Source organism: Peromyscus leucopus, chromosome 17 (assembly GCF_004664715.2).
Source record: "Peromyscus leucopus breed LL Stock chromosome 17, UCI_PerLeu_2.1, whole genome shotgun sequence".
In the NCBI taxonomy this organism is placed as follows: Eukaryota; Metazoa; Chordata; class Mammalia; order Rodentia; family Cricetidae; genus Peromyscus; species Peromyscus leucopus.
In genome coordinates, this window is record NC_051077.1 from 7251848 (window position 1) to 7259483 (window position 7636).

Consider the following 7636-nt stretch of genomic DNA (forward strand, 5'->3'; position numbering starts at 1 on the left):
CCTTTTATCTCCCAAGCACCAGGCTGCCCATGTTTTCTAAGTACCTCAGCCTGGCCTCTTGTACAGATTCCTACACGTGTCCCCCAGTGTCTGGTAGTTTCTCCTTACAGCTACTTCTGCCACTGAGGCCCAATATCACTGTAAAGAAACAACTGCTTTCTGGTGGGATGTTCCCTTCTTTCCCATCCCTGTATTTTCACTCACTCCATTGGGCTTCTAAATTAGACCCTGACAAGGAATTGCTTCTCTCTTATCCTCTGTCTCTACCACATGGCAACTACTACCAGCATTCACTACTCTAAAACGCAAACGAACAAATTTAGGCATGTGCAGAGTACAAATGTTCCATCCAGCTGAAGAAGTGCTTGGAAAGTTGTTAACTTCAACATAACATACAGAGGGCTGTAGTGCTAAGTATATTTAACAGTATGAACTAGGAACAGCACATTCTGCTGAAGGTGAACTCTGCATTAGCACTAATCAAGCTACTTCTGATTGAACTGACCCTGTGAAAACAGAAGCCATGTCTGTCACTCAACACTGGAACTCTGAGAGGTAGGGCCCTGCATATTTGTTTCTCAGTGGAGGAGAGAGGCTCAGGCCAGCAGCAGCAGGTGCATAGCCAAGTGCCGCATAAAAGAAGACTTGGATGCATTTGTACTTCAACCTCTTGCTCTTACTACCAGGCTACCCCTGCCATGCCAGAATCTCACTGACCCCAGCATTATGTTTTAAATGATCACATAAACACTGAGATTTCACACGAAGGGACACAGAAAATGAATGTCTACCTACTGCACATAATTTTTCTAAGCGAAAGCATTGGTCAATGTTAAAGTTGCCTTGTAGCCACTTCTGGCTGTTCATTCATTATTCTGAAGTTCACAGGACAATGGTGATGACATCACTCTTGACTCTTCTTTACACTGATCAGCATCCTTCCCCTTTATTTCTCTCTCAGGGATGAACCTCTTCTTTCCATGTTTCAGTGGATAGTCCTACTTTAGTCTGGAGGATTTGCTTCTAAGGACCTCAGATATTTGATCCATACATTGTTTATTATTTTGTTATTTAACCTTGTTGCAGTACCATATGGTTTGATTATAGCATTTTGCTATTATTATTTATTTGCTTAACAATTATTATTTGCTTTTCTTTTAAACAGATTTTCCCACCTTCTAGTGCTTCATACTCTGCTTTCCTAATGAACAGAAGTGATCCGTTCCCATGTTACACTGAACATATTTAAGACATTTGTGTCATTACACCCAGGTCTGTCAATCACTCCATAAGGTCATGACTTACTTAGGAATCTGCAATGAAACCTTCATAAAAATTTTCTTCTTGAATATTCATGTTGAATATAGTTACATGATGTACACAAGCTTCCTCTGGAAATGTCTGGGACTTCTAGTTGTATTTTTCATGCTTTCTGTGTTCTCTCCTAAGACAAAGATGGCCCACCTGGAAGAACTCTTACCTAACCTCCTTGGACAAGCTTGTTTTCTGTAGTGAACTTGACACAGCAGTCCCTAAATGGGTGTTGTGTAGTCATATATGTTATAACTGTTGTGATTAGATGTCTGGTCCATGGGAGGGGTATTTTCCCAATTAGTTCTCATCAGTTATACTAAGAATCACAGTTTTTTTTTTTTTTTCAGTAAAAGCCACAAAAAGCTTATCATGGAATTTACTATACAAATACTCCTGATGCTGTCAATTTTTCCTCCCAGTAATATATCTGTCATGTCACAGGTAAGGCATTTCTATTAGATCCAACAGCAGGAAACAGTTGCTGACACTACCATCAACAGTAGAGATCCTTGTTTTGGGTTATGTGTGTATTTCTTTCTTCAAGTAACTAAAGTACTTGGCTCCCATGAGATTCCCTTCTTCACTTTGGCAGGTAGAGGGCTAAGAAATCAATATCAAAAATGCATTTTCAAGTTGTTTGTACTGTGGCTTTTTAAAGTGTGTGTGTGTGTGTGTGTGTGTGTGTGTGTGTGTGTGTGTGTGTGTGTTTCCTGCTTTCCTTGTGTGCTTACTTCTAGATTCATTATTATAAATATTTTACTTTTAGATTGGACCAGATCCTAGGGAAATGAGAAGGTGTAAACCCTTGTAGAACCCAAGATGGTCAGAAGGCCACAGGAGATGCCAGGACATAGAGAAGATGTTCCTACAGTGTGCACAGGGCAAAGGAGTGTTCTAAAGAAACACAGGAACAAAGAGACCTCAGTAATGAGAGAAGGTTACTTTTTTATAGACTGTGTTGTTCATGACATGGTGGTGTAGAACAGAACATCCTAGGAAGGTGCTCTAGGGAGACAGTCACTGAGATGTGGCTGGGGCAGAATGTCTATAAAGTCCCATGAGTCCAGGGCGCTGGGTGAGGAGTCAGTTCTGCAGCACTTGAGAAGCTCTGATCCTTGTGAGGCTGAGGTTCCATCAGCCTGAAATGAACTTCAGTCCAGAAGTGTAGGTCCCTATCACCCTGCGTTGACCATCACTGGACACCCAGTGACATAGGTGGGAGTTATCCTCACCAAAGGTAAATTCTAACAGCCCCCACTCCCTCTACAGAACAAGTGAAAAAATACAGGTTAAGTTGACCAGGCTCTATTCACAATTGAGAGCTCCTCAAGTATTTGTCTCAATGGCTCAGAGAATAGCCCTGTCTGGAACTCATTCAGCAAACTACACAGTGCTTCCTAATGTGTGCTTATCATCAGCCACCAGGTCGGTTAACTTCCATTCAGAAACATTCGTCCTCAGCATAGGACACTATTCTTCCCAATGGTCACCAGCCTTTCTGTTAGTTCCCTAGTGTGATCAGAAGGAGAGTTAATGGTTACTTTATCATTGCTGTGTGAAAATACCAGACCAAAGCAACTTAAGGAAGGAAGAGTTCATTCTGGATTATAGTCTGAGGGACATGATGGTAGCAGGAGCTGGAGGCAGCTTGTCACATTCCATCTAGTCAGGGAGAAGAAAGAGATATGGTGTTCAATTCACTTTCTCTCTTTTAGTCAGTTCAAGTTACATCCCATGGAAAGGTACTGCCCACATTGGAGGGGGTGGTCTTCCTACCTTAACTAACTGAATCTAGATATGACTTTTGTTTCCTTGGGGATTCCAGATTCTATCCATTCACAGTGCTAGCCATCATGGAGTGTGACCTGAGAACAGGTTCCTGGGGAGCCTTTGAATATGCCAACCTACGGGGCCATGCCTCCCAGGATGATGGCTCCTGGTTTAGTCTATGGCCCATCTTAAATGTCCAAAGGTTCTTGAGAAATAGAGGAAGGTCCTCAATGACTGAGGTACATAGACTCCCCAAATAACAATATTTTCTCAAATCACTTTTATCCACGCATTGCTGATAATTAATACTAATATTCTTATTCCTGGAACAATCACACATATAAGAAAATTAAACATAAAGTTCATAGGTATCATATCAAATATCACTTTATAAACATATCAGCAATTATGTTTGGTTTATTTATTTTCCAAATTGATTGTGCAGTTTGTGATGAGAATGAATTAAGTGGGGGAAACTAAGTCTCAGAGATAACTTCAAACCTGCTGTCCTCAGAAAGAAAGCTGAAAGAATACCTGCCCATGATAAAATGATGGGAATTCATGCTATTCACCTGAAAAGATACCATTCAAAAGAGAGTGAGTTGTCCCATAAAACTGACTAATGGATTTCTTGACTTGTTTGGACACCTACCCTGGGTTGTCAGTGTGCTTGAAAACACAGGTCCATAGTTACTCTCTTACTTGGGAACTGGGTTTCCTATGCACATACTTTCACTTTATTTTTTGTTTGTTTGTTTTTCAAGACAGGGTTTCTCTGTGTAGCTTTGCGCCTTTCCTGGAACTCACTTAGAAGCCCAGGCTAGGCTCGAACTCACAGAGATCCGCCTGCCTCTGCCTCCCGAGTGCTGGGATTAAAGGCATGTGCCACCACCGCCTGGCTCACATACCTTTACTACACTCATATACAGCATGCTAACTCTAGGTGTTAAGGGGAGACACTGTGAAAGTTTGTGTTTGTTAATGGGTTTACAAGTCTATTGACTCTATTAATGTGGGAGGGGGACTCATGTAGTTAATGAAGAAATTACCATAATAAAAATGAAATATGAGATAGCACTAGAGTTCCCCAGCCCAGGACCATAGTGCTACAAAGCTCCTGCTTGGAGCTCCTACACATAGAGATGTGCGTAAGTTGATAATGCACACAGAGTTTTGAAGCATTAGTGCAAAATTCAACACAGATATCTCAATCACTGTCCTACTGCTTTCATGTTGGAATTTAATTAGGATATAGGACATTGAAATATACTACTAAAATAAATTTCGTGGGCCACAGAGTTGGCTCACTGGGTTAAGGTACTTGCCACTAAGAATGACAGCCTTTGTTCAATCCTCTGGACCCACATGGTGAAAAAGAGAACTGACTCCTGCAAGTTACACACACACACACACACACACACACACACACACACACACACACACACACACAGAGAGAGAGAGAGAGAGAGAGAGAGAGAGAGAGAGAGAGAGAACAGATAAGCTGAATTAAAAAAAAGTAAATAAATTTTAATTTTATGTATGTAGGAAACATTTAAAATCATATATGTAGTTCAGACATGAACTGAATATTTAACTGGGCAGTGCTAAATTAGAATTTGAAATTTCCCATGTTAATTTGGCTGAGGTTGCTATCTCTTATAATGGTTGGTAGCCTTCTAAAATTCACAAACCAAACCAATACAATTCTAAATCTTACAAACCTATATTGTTAAAAGCATTAGACATTTCTGCTAAGTCACTGAGGATCCAATAATTTGTATTCTATAATAAAAGACTAGACCTGAGTTTTAACTATTAACCATGTGACTTGTTTATTATTTTTGTCTTAATATTGTGAATAAATTTACAGATAAATGGCACAGTGAAAGCAAAGTAAGATTTGGAAAGGAAGGTTTCTTTGGTGAGGGATACACTTATTGTGGGAATAAGGATAAGTATTTATAGCACAGTTAGGAACTACACTGGTTTAGGAAAATGATGGCATGAGCTTCTCCTGTAAAGTCCATTCTGTCACTAGCCCCAGGCAATTGACTAGGAAGTACCAGGCCTGATTTCCCTCCTTTTAGGCAGGCCTTCTGTCCAATTAGACAGACGTTGGTTACCATCAAGTTATTAGTGCCACCGTTGCACTTTTAGGGATATCTTGCCATTCTGCTCATTGTTGTGGTTCACAAGCATCACAGCTGGGGAGGGCTATTGATTGCTCCCCCTCTTGGCAGGTTGTCTAGCACTTTCAGATACTCTGAAAGCCAGACCTACCTAAGGAAGTAGGTTTCCACATCCTATCCAACTCAGACCTTGCAGTGTCTTCAGCAAAAGGGATGTAACTCCAACCTCTGGGAAGTAACCAAGGGCAATGACAATAGTGTATATTGTTTTGAGGATCATTTGGACTATCCTGACAAACCACTCAAAAAGATGTTTCTCATGCCTGGTGTCAAGTTTTTGTTATAGTTTGTGGCTCCTGTGGAGAGTTTTGTTAGCCCAAGTGGAATGATTTGCACACACACACACACACACACACACACACACACACACACACATACATACACACACACACACACACACACACACACATATATATATATATATATATATATATATATATATATATATATATACTTACCTGAATTGTGTATAACTTAAGTAACTGTAAAAGAGTATGACTTCTTGAGGATTTATCAAATGTCCTTAGGGTTAACTTGTCCAGCCTTTCTCTCTTTCCTGTACTGACCTCCTTCCCCCTCCCCAATGAAAGCCCCTCTCTCACTTTTTCCACTTAGATGGAGAACATCATAAAGCCACAACTGAACAATATGCAAAAATCATGGGGTCCTCAGGCCCATCTGATATACCTATAACATACCTAAGACTCAGGGAACATCATGGAAGAGAGGGCTAAACGATTTCAAAGGCCACAGGACAAGGAGATTGGCTGTGAGAATGTATCTTCAAGAAATGACAGGGAAGATACAGCCACAAAAACTCAACAATATGACTTCTTAAAGAAGACCCAAATAACCACAATACCAACAGTATGCTATAACGTGGAGAAAGAAAATTTCACAAGGCCCACCCTCCGAGCTACAGGAAACTAAGAATGCTGACATGGGAAGAATTAGCCTCTCTCCAAGGGATGAGTCTCCTAATTGGCTATCCAATACAAAGTGGTTAGCCCTGACATTATACACACACAAGCAACACTATAATATTTATATTTATTTATATTCTAAATATATTATATTAATTAAATATTATATTATATATTCAATTTATATTAATTTAAATTATATATATATATAAAATCAGAGAAAATTTGAGACAGAGTGGGGGTTGGGGTATGGGAAGGATTGGAGGGAGGAAAGAGAAGGGGAAATGATATAATTATATTAAAATTAAAATAATAAATGTGGAAATATTCTCATCTGAGAATCAGCCAAAAATTAAAACAGAAAACTCAATTATAACTTTTAAATAAAATATCATGATCCCAGACACTGATAAAGAAGAAAGAATTCTCAAAATATCTGATTAATTTCCCTGACATAATAATTCAATTAAGTAAGGAAAAAAACTCCCAAAGGTTAAAATGTCACCATAAGAATAAACCACTACCATTCAAGTATGCTGTCTGTAGAAACCCTGCCTTCCCTATTTCAGACTCTAAAGTAATAAGATGATGATTTCCTGATAATTCTATTTGTTTTTTGTTTTTGTTTTTTAGAACAAAAGCACAGGTAACTTAAGTGAATAAGATCCCTCAACCTGAATTCTGTAATATTGAATGGGTTTTCATGATTTATCAAATATTTTCTTTGCCTGTGTCTTCATTATTTAACTTGCTGTAATTTAAATTATAGCTAACTTAATTTACATATGCAAGCATATACATCTCTTAAAAGAAGAATGAAAAATGTAATTGACCCACATTTCCAGCATGAAAAGCAAATCAAGTGGGTGAGTGGCAGCAGCCTCATGTGGGGAGTCCAGACCCCATCCCTATCCAGCTCAAGGTCTCAGTCTCTAAGGTCATTTGTTTATGATGCAGATGTGTCCCCAGAGTTGGGTAGGGTACTTCCTCTGCCTGAGTCAACACTTCCTGCAGCCTAAGTCTCTACTATGTTCTTTGAAAAAAACATCAAAATCATATCTCACTTTTGTAATTTTACTAATGTGCAGAAAACAGCATTCTTTGGCATGTGGAAAGTTGGCAGCATTTGCTAGGCATTGCCTTTTTATTATAGTAGCAATACAGGCAAGATGGTTACTTTACAAGTCTGGACATCTCTGTTTCCCAATATCCAGTGCTGTTTGGAAAAGGTAGGGGCCGAGAAAGGCATGGCAACACCTATTTGTAGGTGACTGGAGGAAAGGGGGTTTTACAAGACTTGGATTGTAAATTCTGAAAGCATCAATGGGACAAACAAGTCAAATTCTGAGCATTAGCTGAAAAGTTAGGGCAATGCTATACCCAGTCCTCTGATTCATGTAGAAACTTCCGGATCCTGGAAGAGCAGTCTTGAGTTACTGC